Raw genomic sequence first — 13,462 nt, forward strand, 5'->3', positions numbered from 1 at the left:
GCCCCACATGGGGCTCTCTGCTCAGCAGGAAGCCTACCCCCCGCCCCTCTGCCTGCCTCTCTGCCTGCTTGTAATCTCTCTGTCTGTCAAATAAATAAATAAAATCTTTAAAAAAAAGAAGAAGTCTGTGGGAATCCTTTGCAATAATGGATTAGAGGAGATATATCATGTGATCATTTCCATGGAATTTGATAAACTCCTTTATTATAAAATTCTCAATGACTTAGAAGGAAATTTTCTTTTCTTTTTTTTTTTTAAAGATTTTATTTATTTATTTGACAGAGAGAGATCACAAGTAGGCAGAGAGGCAGGCAGAGAGAGAGAGAGGAGGAAGCAGGCTCCCCACTGAGCAGAGAGCCCAATGCGGGACTCGATCCCAGGACCCTGAGATCATGACCTGAGCCGAAGGCAGCGGCTTAACCCACTGAGCCACCCAGGCACCCTAGAAGGAAATTTTCTTAACCTGATAAAAGTTGTCTAACAAAAAATACAGATATCATACTTAACTTGAAACATTAGAATCCCAAGAAATTCCCAGTTCAGTCAGAAACAGGTCAAATATACCCACATTCACAGCTCCTGTTCAGCATTGTTCTTAATTGTACAACTGTGCATTGTACCTTTAAAATTTAATAATAAGAAAAAGTAGAACATGTAAGGACTGCGAAGAAAGAAACAAAACTTTCACTGTTTATAAACAATGTAGTTTTATACATAGAAAACCAAAAAGAACCTACAAACTCGGTGTCCAGAAAGGTTGCTAGATAAAAGTTCAATATACAAATACCAATAGTTATCTTTCATCAATAGTTAGAAAATGCAGGGTTTTTTTTTAAAAAAAAGGTATTTCTTAACAATATTTTCTAGAATAAGTCTACATGAAATGTGTAAACCCCTCCAAAAAAAAAAAAATTCTAAACCTTTCTACTAATGCTTTAAGGCAAATTCACTGAGCCTTCCTTGCACTGTGGCCCTTTAACACTGAGAACTGACCTCCCTACTTAGTCATCATATTTCATAGTAATCAGTTATTACTATATTAGTCTCTTCTGCTCTTAGCGGAGTTTGGTAAGAGCAGGAAATGTCATTTATCCTTGTAGCCCAGGTGACCATGGAATTTTTGTAACGGTAACAATGAGGATAAAATGAAAACAAACACTATCAAGATACTGTTTACTGGGGCGCCTGGGTGGCTCAGTGGGTTGAGCCGCTGCCTTCGGCTCAGGTCATGATCTCAGGGTCCTGGGATCGAGTCCCGCGTCGGGCTCTCTGCTCAGCAGGGAGCCTGCTTCCCTATCTCTCTCTCTCTCTCTGGCTGCCTCTCCATCTACTTGTGATTTCTTTCTGTCAAATTAATAAATAAAAGCTTTAAAAAAAAAAAGATACTGTTTACTAAGTGTCTACCATATACAAGGTGATGTTAAGGGCTTTACCTATATTATTTTTATTTATATCCTATAAGAAATTAATGGGAAGCCAGAATGGGAATGTAGGTAGGGTAGATGATGGAAAGTCTTAAATGCCAGGCTAAGCAGTTTGAATTTTTTTCCCATAAAAAAATGGGAGCCATTAGAGATTGGTGGCATTATCAAAGCACTATCTTTGGAAGACAAATGTGGTAACAGTATGGGTAAAGATTGAAGTAACAGATATCTAAAGGGAAGGAGTTGTATACAACATGGAGAAAGTTAACACAGAACACTTATTGTAAACCACCAGGCATAGTGCAAAACTAGGGCAAAAAACTAGTCTAATAATAAGACTTGGTGGGTTCTTGGTCTTAAAGAAGGTCATGATTGGGTAAGAAAATATTTCAAGTGGGACCCATAAAATGTGCAAAAGTTTGGACCCCTGGCTGGCTCAGTGAGTAGAACATGTGACTCTTGATCTTGGAGTTATAAGTTTGAGGCCTACGTTGGGTGTAGAGATTACTTAAAATCTTAGGGCACCTGGGTAGTGCAGTTAATTGAATGTCCAACTCTTGGTTTCCACTCAGGTAGTGCTCTCAGGGTCGTGAGATTGACCCCATATATTGGGCTCTGTGCTGAGTGTAGATCTGCTTGAGACTCTCTCTCCCTCTCCCTCTGCCCCTCCCCCCATGCTCGCTAGCTCTCGCTAGCTCTCGATCACTCTCTCACTCTAAATCAATCAATCAATCTTTAAAAGAATGTATAAAAGTTGGTAAGTGGAGAATCTCATTAAGCCTAGATTTCCACAGCCGGTACTCAGGTTGTGTGGGGGTGTGACTGGCAAACAGACAGATGTATATTTAGGTGGGTTTTAGGGGAACATGGAATTAATGCTTCTGGGAAATATTGCATTTTAAGAGAAGAGGTCGAAGAACAGGAGCCCAGTCAGCAAAAGAGCACTGGTCTCTGGAGAAAAGATGATTACAACCCCAGCACAGTGATCTGCACTCAAATTTCTCCTCATCCCAACTAAATTCCAAAAATTGACATATCTAAATGTTTAAGAATGAGGCACAACATTGGAACGCCAGAAGTGCAGCTTTCAACAACAGTTCTCCAAGAAAAGAATATAATGCAAAGAGAAGAGAGACATTCTCCATCCTATCCAGAGACACAAAGTATGGCACCTTAAGGGGTCTAGCATATTAGGGTTGTGATGGGCTGGATGTGCCCAGATACTGACAGAGACCCCAGGGTTCAGTGAAGTAGCTGAAGTGTGCCAGCAGAGGGCGTAGTGCCTGGCAGAGCAGAGGTAGCATTATTCAGAAAACCTGTGGTGTGAGTGGGGTAATTGTGACACCTGGTAAGAGTGAATTCATTTACCAAACGTAAGTCAGACATCATTTAGAGCCAACCAGGTCACACCTGAAAAGGGAGGCAGGCATTAAATGGATCTGTATGTAGAACCAAGAGCCAGTAACATATAAGTTGGTATTAATAATGTACTCCATTTATTCTCAGAGGCTGGTAGTTTGATCCGAAATTCAAGTTATGAATTTTCTTAATCTTCTAATTCAAAGAAATAGTCGACATCCATAATAAGGTCAGCAGAGCTGGCCTGAGGAAGTTTCTTTGACAAGTACAATTAATACAATTAGCAGTGTGAGGAAGGGTCTGACGATTGATGGCTTTGAAAGCAGCACTGGAAAACAACAAATTCAGCAGATGGTCACAGGTACTACAGATTTTTTTTTTTAAAGATTTTATTTATTTGACAGAGAAAAATCACAAGTAGGCAGAGAGACAAGCAGAGAGAGAGAGAGGGAGGAGGAAGCAGGCTCCCCGTTAGGAGAGAGCCCAATGCGGGACTCAATCCCAGGACCCTGCGGTCATGACCTGAGCTGAAAGCAGAGGCTTAACCCACTGAGCCACCCAGGCACCAGTATCTTGAGCATAGAAGAAAAGTGCTATAGGTTTCTCAGGAAGGTCTTTCCATTAGAAAGATGGGAAAACCCTGGTCACCAAGCTAAGAATCAAGGCCAGACCTCAGACTTCCTGAAGGGGTGGCATCAAGAGGCCTAGGATAAAAGGCCTAGGATCAAACTCATGTCCATACAAAAACCACACTAATGTTTATAGCAACTTTATTCACAATTGCCAAAACTTGGAGACAGCCAAGATGTCCTTCAGTAGGTGAACGGATAAATAAACTGTGGTACATCCAGACAGTGGAATATTATTCAGCACTATCAAGCCATAAAAGACATGAGAGAATGTTAAATGCATATTACTGAGGGAATGAAGCCGATCTGAAGAGACTGCGTACTGTATGATTCCAACTAAATGACATTATGGAAAAGGCAAAAGTAAGACAGTAAGACCAGCAGTTGTCAGTGGTGGGAGTGGGGAGATGAATAGGCAGAGCAGAGGACTTTTAGGACAGTGAAATTGTTCTGTAGGATACTATGATGGATACCTGTCATTAAACATTTGTCCAAACCCATAGAACATATGTCAAGAGTGTTGTATATCATGAAGCCTCATGCAAACTATGGACTTTGGGTTGGGGGTGATGTGTCATTGTACTCATCAATTGTAACAAATGTACAACTCTGGTGGGGATTTGACAATGGAGGAGGCTATGCATGTGTGGGGGCAGGAGATATATGAGAAATCTCTGTACCTACAGTTCAGTTTTGCTGTGAACCTAAAACTACTCTAAAAAAAGTTAAAAAAAAAATCCTCCTTTCCTCAGCAGCTGCCAACCCAATACCATAACAGTCTTGTTATGGTCAGGCACTATCACTTCCTCCTCCAGGGAGCGGGAGGATGTCTATAAACTAAGTAGACTTTACATCAGATGAAATTCCAGTAGCTTCTACACAGGCTAGCTTCATGGCTGTGAGTCCATTTCAGAGGACTCAGTGCTTAGAAGGGCCAGCTGACTGGCTGGCTCAGTCAGTAGAGCATGTGACTCTTGATCTTGGGGTCATGAGTTTGTCCCATCTTGGGGATAGAATTCACTTTTAAAAAGGGGGGGAGGGGGTCTGTACTCAGCTTATTAACCGCCATCACCATCTTGAAATTCTTCTTTTTGAACAAGGAACTCCACATTTTTATTTTGCACTGGGGCCATTCCTTCTATGCCCAAGGTGTATCGCATCCCTACTTTCATCATTACCAAACTATTTAAATTCCTTGAGAAAGTCTTTCACTGTCAGTGTTCAAATGCGATGTCTGCCTAGGTTTTGTGGTCCAAACATATGATTTCAATCAGGGGCTTGGGGGAGGAAGCACAAGCCAGGGACTTCAGGTTCCTTAAGTGGGTACCAGATGTCAAAGGATGTGGAGAAGGAGGCAAAAACAGAAACAAAAAACAGGCTGGGCACAATAAAAGATTCTCTCTGGTGATATCACAATTCTAGGACTTGACTTGTTTAGCTTCAAATGAACATGGAAAACAAAACTGTGCCTAGGAGTAATTTTGCCTTAGTGGAAATGTAAGCAACTGTGCTTTGCTAGTCTTTTAGGACTCTAAAAATACAGCTCCATTTTCTTCGAAAAAGAACTAAATTCCTAAGAGATTTCTGAAGGTATTCCCAAGTCACATCAGGCTTGATCTGCAACTATCTCGGGGTTACATAGTACCTATTTTCTCTTCCAGGTGTGCTCACCAACCCTCCATTCCTCCCCGGCTCAAATAAGCAACTGAGAAGTTGCCTGGGTGTGATGACTCTGACCCAATTCCAATGTCTTTCCTTCACTTCTCCCTTGCTTTCCGTCTTCCTCTGTGTATCTCCTGTATATCTTTTTCTCTGTAATTCCTTTTTCTTTTCTTACTGCTTCCATTTTTTGCTTAGTGATCTTAGGAAAAGGAATCTCCTTTCTTTCCTTCATTTGTAAACACCAAATTACCTCAGTTGTAATTAAAGTATAGTGAAAATTTGTATCAAAGAAAAGAGAAGATATGTTTGCATGTATTCGGTAAAGAATGAGTATCTAAAACACACAAAAATGACCAAAATCGTCCTTAGTAATAGCCTAAAAAATATTTTTCTTCATTTAAATCTTTTTTTTTTTTAAAGTAGCATACAAAATTTCTAAAGGAATTCTCATTCTCTTTGTATATATTTCTTATTCTGGTGCTAGTTTTTTAAAATTAATTTTTAAGTTGCCTTAAAAAAAAAAAAAAAAAAGTAGTGTGCCTGGGTGGCTCAGTTAAGCATTTGCCTGCAGCTCAAGTCATGATCTCAGGGTCCTGGGATCAAGTCCCACATCAGACTCTTTGCTCAGCAGGAGAGTCTGCTTCTCCCTCTCCCTCTGCCCCTCCCCCCAGCTTGCGCCCACTCTCTCTCTCTTTCTCTCTCTCAAATAAAAAAAATGTATACATAGTTTTTCCATTTAATACTTCATGGGCTCACCTCAGCACCAATAACTAGTTCCATTATTACCTCTCTAGGAAAACACATTCCATTTTGTAAATATTTGACCTATAAGTAACCTCCTGGGACATGATTCATTTGCAGCCAATAGATAACTGACAGAATCAGGAGAAAGGTAGAAGAAATAAGTCTGATGGCAAGGGTAAAGAAGGTTAATTCAAGGAACTCGGCAATGAAAAAAAGAAAAAACAGCAAACCAGCCTATTAGACTGGTAACTTTTAAGTGAGTGAGCATATTTTTCAGTATATGTTGTAAGATTTCTAATTCTTTAATTCCCTTATACAACGCTCTGATTTTGGAGCCCTCTAGTGGCCATATCAGGAATTGTTTAGGTAAAACCAAAGGCTTTGAATTTTCAAATTCACTTAAAATATGATTCAATATGTTATAAACACTTTTAGAAGTGCACTTTTATGACTCCTGATTTAAGACAGCAAAAATAGGACATGTATTTGGCTCTGTCCTGTCTCAGGATCTCAGAGAAATGCCAGGAAAGTGGTGGTACCAGGGCTTGATCTCGGACCCTGAACCTGGGAGGAAGGCAGAGGCTTTACCCCACTGAGCCACTCAGGTGCCCCACAAATATCATTTTTGACACAAATGATCATCTCTTTTTTCTTTCCTAAGAAAAGAATTCCTTTTTTTTTTAAACAATAGAGTTGGGTTTTGGTTTTTTTCTCTTCCCTCACTGGGAAACTTGCTTAACTCATAAAAGATAAGGAGAGCCTTTGTGTCTACTTAAGTGCCTCTCCTCAAGACTATAATGTCCTTAGAGGTGATTCTGGTAAATACCAAAAACGTTTTTGAGATAAGTAAGCAAGGGAGATTTTTATGAGAATCTGGGATTTATAGATTTTCTTTTATAATGAATATAGCAATGTATTTAAAATTTCACTCTCAAGCAGACTTTCATCACTTTATCCTCTTTTTTCTATCACCATACTCTTACTCCGAGAGGATAATATGTTTAAAATAAAAAAATATGTAGTCAAAGAAATCAGTGATTTTTATCTTGACATATGCTCAGAAAGGAAACATTTTTTTTTTGAAAGAGTTGAATAGATTAAATGATTACAGAAATACAGACAATTCTAAAAATATAAGCTGAAGAATTTTGGTAGGAGGAGTTAGCCTGGAAAAATTTAAACGCATTTGACTAAAACAAAAGTCAACGGTACTATCTTTGAGATAAACATTTTAAAGATAATGTTTACTGTAAATTCTTGCTATAAATATGTAATTAATTTTTAAAAATTTTTTAAAACATTTAAAATACCACAACTTTTTTCTATTTTGTTTTTTTCATTCTTTTTTAATTTAAATTCAATGGACATATAATGTATTATTAATTTCCTATATAATACCCAGTGCTTCTTAGATCACATGTCCTCTTTAATGTCCATCATCCAGTTACCCCATCCGTGCACCCTTCTCCCCTCCAGCAACCATCAGTATGTTTACTATGATTAAGTCTCTTATGGTTGCATCCCTCTCTGATTTTGCCTTATTTTCTTTTTTTCTCTCTTCCCCTATGAGCCTCTGTTTTGTTTCTTAAATTCCACATATCAGTGAGGTCATACAATAATTGTCTTTCTCTGATTGACTTATTCTGCTTAGCATAATACCCTTTAGTTTCATCCATGTAGGTTACAAGTGGCAAGATTTCATTTTTTATGTCTTGGTAGTATTCCATTGTGTGTGTCTATATATATATACCACATCTTCTTTATCCATTCATCTGTCAAGTGGACATCTGGGCTCCTTCCATAGTTTGGCTATTGTGGACATTGCTGCTACAAACATTGGGGTGCAGGTGCCCCTTCAGATCACTACATTTGTATATCTGGGATAAATCCCTAATAGTGCAATTGCTGGGTGGTAGGGCAGCTCTATTTTCAACTTTTTGAGGAACCTCTATACTGTATCAGCTTCCATTCCTACCAACAGTGTAAGAGGGTTCCCCTCTCTTTGCATCCTTGCCAACATATTGTTTCCTGACTTGTTAATTTTAGCCATTCTGACCAGTGTGATGTGGTACCTCATTGTGGTTTTGATTGTACTTCCCTGATGCTGAGTGATGTGGAGCACATTTTAGTGTGTCTGCTGACTATTTGCATATCTTCTGCCCATTTCTTGATTGTATTATTTGTTCTTCAGGTATTGGGTTTCTTTATAGATTTTGGATACTAACCCTTTATCTCCTTAGACATTTGCATATATCTTTTCCCATTCTGTTGGTTGTATTTTGGTTTAGTCAACTGTTTCCTTAGCTGTGCAAAAGCTTTTTATCTTGATGAATAGCTCATTTTTGCCTTTGTTTCCCTTGCTTTTGGAGTCGTGTCTAGCAAGAAGTTGCTGCAGTCGAGGTCACGGAGGAGGCTGCCTGTGTTCTCTAGGATTCAGTGGATTTCTATCTCACACTGAAGTCTTTCACCCATTTTGAGTCTATTTTTGTATGTGGTGTAAGGAAATTTCATTCTTCTGCATGTGGCTGTCCAATTTTCCTGACAGAATCTGTTGGAAGAGTCTTTTTACCACTGGACATTCTTTCCTACTTTGTCGAAGATTAGGGTTGAGGGTCCATTTCTGGGCTCTCTATTCTGTCCCGCTGATCTATGTGTCTATTTTTATTGGTATAAAAATAGCATAAAAATACCATACCATACCATACTGTCTTGATGATTACAGCTTTGTAACAGGCTTGAAGTCTGGGATCATGATGCCACCAGTTTTGGTTTTCTCTTTCAGCATTCCTTTGGCTATTTGCGGTCTTTTCTGGTTCCATACAAATTGTAGGATTATTTGTTCCAGCTCTGTGAAAGAAGTATTTTGATAGCGACTGCACTGAATATATAGCTTGCTCTAGGTAGCATAGACATTTTAACAATATTTGCTCTTCCAATTAATGAGCATGGAACATTTTTCCATTTCTTTGTGTCTTCCTCAATTTCTTTCATGAGTGTTCTATAGTTTTCTAAGTTCAGATCCTTTGCCTCTTTGGTTAGGTTTATTCCTAGCTATCTTATGGTTTTGGGTGCTACTGTAAATAGGATCGGTTCCTTATTTTCTCTTTCTTCTGTCTCATTGTTAGTGTATAGAAATGCAACTAAATTCTGTGCATTGATTTTTTATAACCTGCCACTTTGAATTCCTGTATGAGTTCTAGCAATTTTGGGAGTGGAGTCTTCTTGATTTTTCACATAGAGCATCACATCATCTGCAGAGTGAGAATTTGACTTCTTTGCCAATTTGGATGACTTTCTTTCTTTTGGTTGTCTGATTGCTGAGACTAGGACTTCCAGTACTATGTTGAACAAGTTGTGATGGTGAACATCCCTGCTATGCTTCTGACCTTAGGGGAAATTTTCCCCCACTGAGAATGATATTCACTGTGGGTTTTTGTATATGGCTTTTATGATATTGAGGTATGTTCTATCTCTACACTGGAAGTTTTAATCAAGAGAGGGTGCCGTGCTTTGTCAAATGCTTTTCCTGCATCTATTGAGAGGCTCATCCAGTTCTTGTCCTCTTTTTTTTTTTTTAATTAAAAAAAAAATTTAGAAAGATTTTATTTAGGGGCGCCTGGTTGGCTCAGTGGGTTAAAGCCTCTGCCTTCAGCTCAGGTCATGATCTCAGGGTCCTGGGATTTAGTCCCACATCGGGCTCTCTGCTCAGCAGGGAGCCTGCTTCCTCCTCTCTCTGCCTGCCTCTCTGCCTACTTCTGATCTGTCTCTGTCAAAGAAACAAATAAAATCTTCAAAAAAATAAGATTTTATTTATTTGACAGACGGAGATCACAAGTAGGCAGAGAGGCAGGCAGAGAGAGTGTGGGGGAAGCAGGCTCCCCACTGAGCAGGGAGCCTGATGCTGGGCTTGATCCCAGGACCTTGGGATCATGACCTGAGCCACCCAGGTGCCCCTGTCCTTTCTTTTGTTAATGTATTGTATCACACTGATTGATGTGCAGATGTTGAACCACCTTTGCAGCCCAGGAATAAATCCCACTTGGTCATGGTGAATAATCCTTTTAATGTACTGTTGGATCCTATTGGCCAGTATCTTGGTATCCATGTTCATCAGAGATATTGGTCTGTAATTCTTTCTGTTGGGTCTTTGTCTGGTTTGAGGATCGAGATAACGCTGGCCACATAGAGTTCATAAGTTTTCCTTCCACTTCTATTTTTTTGAAACAGTTTCACAAGAATAGATATTCTTTTTAAAATACTTGGTAGAATTCCCCCTGGGAAGCCATCCAGCCCTGGACTCTTATTTTTTAGGGGATTTTTGATTACTGATTCAATTTCCTTGCTTGCTATTAGTTCTGTTCAGGTTTTGTATTCCTTCCTGATTCAGTTTTGGTAGTTTATCTGTCTCTAGAACTGCATCCATTTCTTCCAGATTGCCTAATTTGTTGGCATATAGGTGCTCATATGTTCTTATATTTCCTGTGTTGGTTGTGATCTCTCCTCTGTCATTCATGATTTTATTTATTTGGGTCCTTTGTCCTTTTTTTTTTTTTTTTTTTTGGATAAGTCTGGCAAGGGGCTTATCAGTCTTATTCTTTCAAAGAACCAGGTCCTAGTTCTGTTGATCTGTTCTAGTTCTTTTGGTTTTTATTTTATTGATTTCTGTTCTAATCTTTATTAATTCCCTTCTTCTGCTGGGTTTTGGCTTTATTTGCTGTTTTTTTTTCTGCAGCTCCTTTAGGTGTAGGGTTAGGTTGTATATTTAAGACCTTTCTTATTTCTTGAAAAAGGCTTGTATTGCTATATACTTCCCTCTTAGGAGCACTTTTGCTGCATCTCAAAGATTTGAACAGTTGTGTTTTCATTTTCATTTGTTACCATAAATTTTAAAAATTCTTTAGTTTTCTGGTTGACGTATTCATTTAGTAGGATGCTCTTTAGCCTCCATATATTTGAGTTCTTTCCAAATTTCTTCTTGTGATTGAGTTCCAGTTTCACTGGATTTTCTCTCTTTGATTTTGAAGTTTCACTACTATATGTCAGGGTGTGACCAATTTTTGATTTTGAGAGGGGTTCTCTGAACTTGGATACCTGTTTCCTTTCCCAGATTAGGTAAGTTCTCTGCTATAATTTGCTCCAGTATACCTTCTGCCCACCTCCCCTCTTCTTCTGGGATCCCAATTATTCTAATATTGTTTTGCTTTATGGATCACTTATCCCTCGAATTCTCCTCTTGTGTATAATAGTTGTTGATCTCTCTCAGCTTTATTCTCCATCACTTTTGTCTTCTATATACTAATCTATATCTACTAGTCCTCTCTTCTGTCTCATTTATCCTAACATCTAGAGCCTCCATTTTTTATTGGATCTCATCAATAGCCCTTGTTTCGACTTGATTAGATTTTAGTTCATTTCTCCAGAAAGGGATTCTTGTGTCTTCTATGTTTTCTTCAAGCCCAGCTAATATCTTTAAAATCATTATTCTGAACTCTAGTTCTGACATCTTACTTATATCCATAATGATTAGGTCCCTGGCAGTCAGTACTGCTTCTTCTCTTTTTTGTCATTCTGTCCAGAGAAGAGATGAACAAGAGAACAAAAATACTAAAATGGCAACAATGACCCCAGAGAAATATACACTAAACAAATCAGAAGGGACTTGAAAGGGAAAAAAAAAAAAAAAAAAAAGGAATATAATCAGATGAACAGACCAGACTGGATCTTGTGTGTATTTTGGTCTGTTTGTTGGAAAGCTAGATCCCAAAATTGTAAACTAAGAAAAACTTATATATGTAGTAAAATAAAATACAATGAAAGCATAGAATATAAGTGTAAAAATGAAAACTGCGATCACTCCTGTCTCCCTGGTCTCCATCCAGTGTGCTCACCCAGCCTGTGACCAAGCGTTTCTATCTCAGGCACATGATCCGGTTTCTAGTCTTCAAACCCTGTAGACTCCTACAGTGCCCACCCATGCAGCTCCTCCCAGGGGAGGTAAGGAGATAGTTTTGCCACAGTTCTGCCACTTGCTGGGCCCCTGCTTGGAGAGTGGTCACCCAACTGTGCCACAGTTCCTGGTTTACAGCAACCCTGAGCTGAGAACCTATTCCTGGGCTTGCTGATTGCAGCCAGCTTCCCTGCTCCAATGCCTAGGAACTCTGCCACGTGGGCACCTCCCCCTTCCTGTGACCCCAAGGATCCTGAGACCATGCTGTCCCACCTAAGATTCTGCCCCACTCTACCACCTGAGCACCTTTCAGACAGACGTTCCTCACTGGAGCAGACTTTGTTTTATTTATTTATTTGACAGAGAAAGAGAGAGCATGAGCAGAGGCTAGGGTAGGGGGACACAATGGGGAGAGGGAGAACCAGACTCCCTGCTAAACAAAGAGCCCAACGTGGGGCTTGATCCCAGGACCCCGGGATCATGACCTGAGCTGAAGACAGATGCTTAAACCACTGTGACAGATACCCTGGAGCAGACTTTTAAAAGTTCTGATTTTGTGCTCCGCTGCTATTATCACTTGCCCAGGCTGCTGACAGAAGCTCCTTCTCCCCACGGTTTATCTTCCCATTTATTGCCTCAGATTCACTTGTCTGCACCTTCTTACTTGCAGAATGTAGTCACTTTTCCATTTGCACAGTTGCAGCTATTTTCTTAGCTCTTTGGTTGTGTTCACAGGTATTCAGAACGATTTGATAGCTATGTAGCTGAATTCCTGGGATCAAACGAAAACTAAGTCTCCTATTCCTCCGCCATCTTGGACTATCCCTCCCTGTCAATACCACTCAAAATTGTAATGAATTACATTTACATCCTTGCCCTTTGGGGAAAGGATGAATAATGAATTCATCCTTGCAATGAATTGTAATGAATCACTGATAAATCTTAGTAGAAACTCTGGGATATCAGTAAACTCAGTCGTTTATTCTTATCTCTCAAGCTGTTTCTGTATTTTTTTACCTATCAGTTTAAAGATTACCTCTGGAAAATGAAAACCTGTATTAAGGCAAATGAAATAAAAGCAGTTTCAAATGTTAGGGTGCCTGGTTGACTCAGTCAGGAGAGTGTGTCTCTTGATCTCAAGGTCCAATTTCAAGCCCCAAGGTGGGTGTACAGATTAGTTAAATTAATCAAACTTTTAAAAAAGTGACTTCAAATGTAAACCTGATAAAAAAATTGTAATAGACATTAAAACTATATATAAATTCATTTTCATAGGTAAGTGTCCAATTATCATTACATCTTTTTCTCACCATATGAATAAACAATCAAAATAAGACTCGACTACAGCAAAATAATCATAGTTCATGTTTCAAAAATATTTACTTCATCCTTGAATCACTAGATCTATTATCTGAAATATCAAAATAAAATGTTTTACTATTTTCTATTTTTAAAGTCTGTATTTACTTTAGAACTAAGCACAAAAACTATTTCAAATACTACAAATAATATAATCAATTTAATGTTTAGCACTATCAGATTTTTAAGGCTTTAATTTAAAATTTGGACAATATAATAATTCTTTAGGATTAAAAAAAGCCATTTTATTATACATTCAAAGGAAAAATTTCCAAACTCGTGTTATTAGTTAATAAAGGACTTGTTAACTTAGGAAGTTATAACAAAGCCAACAATGA

The sequence above is a fragment of the Mustela nigripes genome, chromosome 2, assembly GCF_022355385.1.
Source record: "Mustela nigripes isolate SB6536 chromosome 2, MUSNIG.SB6536, whole genome shotgun sequence".
NCBI classification, from domain to species: Eukaryota; Metazoa; Chordata; class Mammalia; order Carnivora; family Mustelidae; genus Mustela; species Mustela nigripes.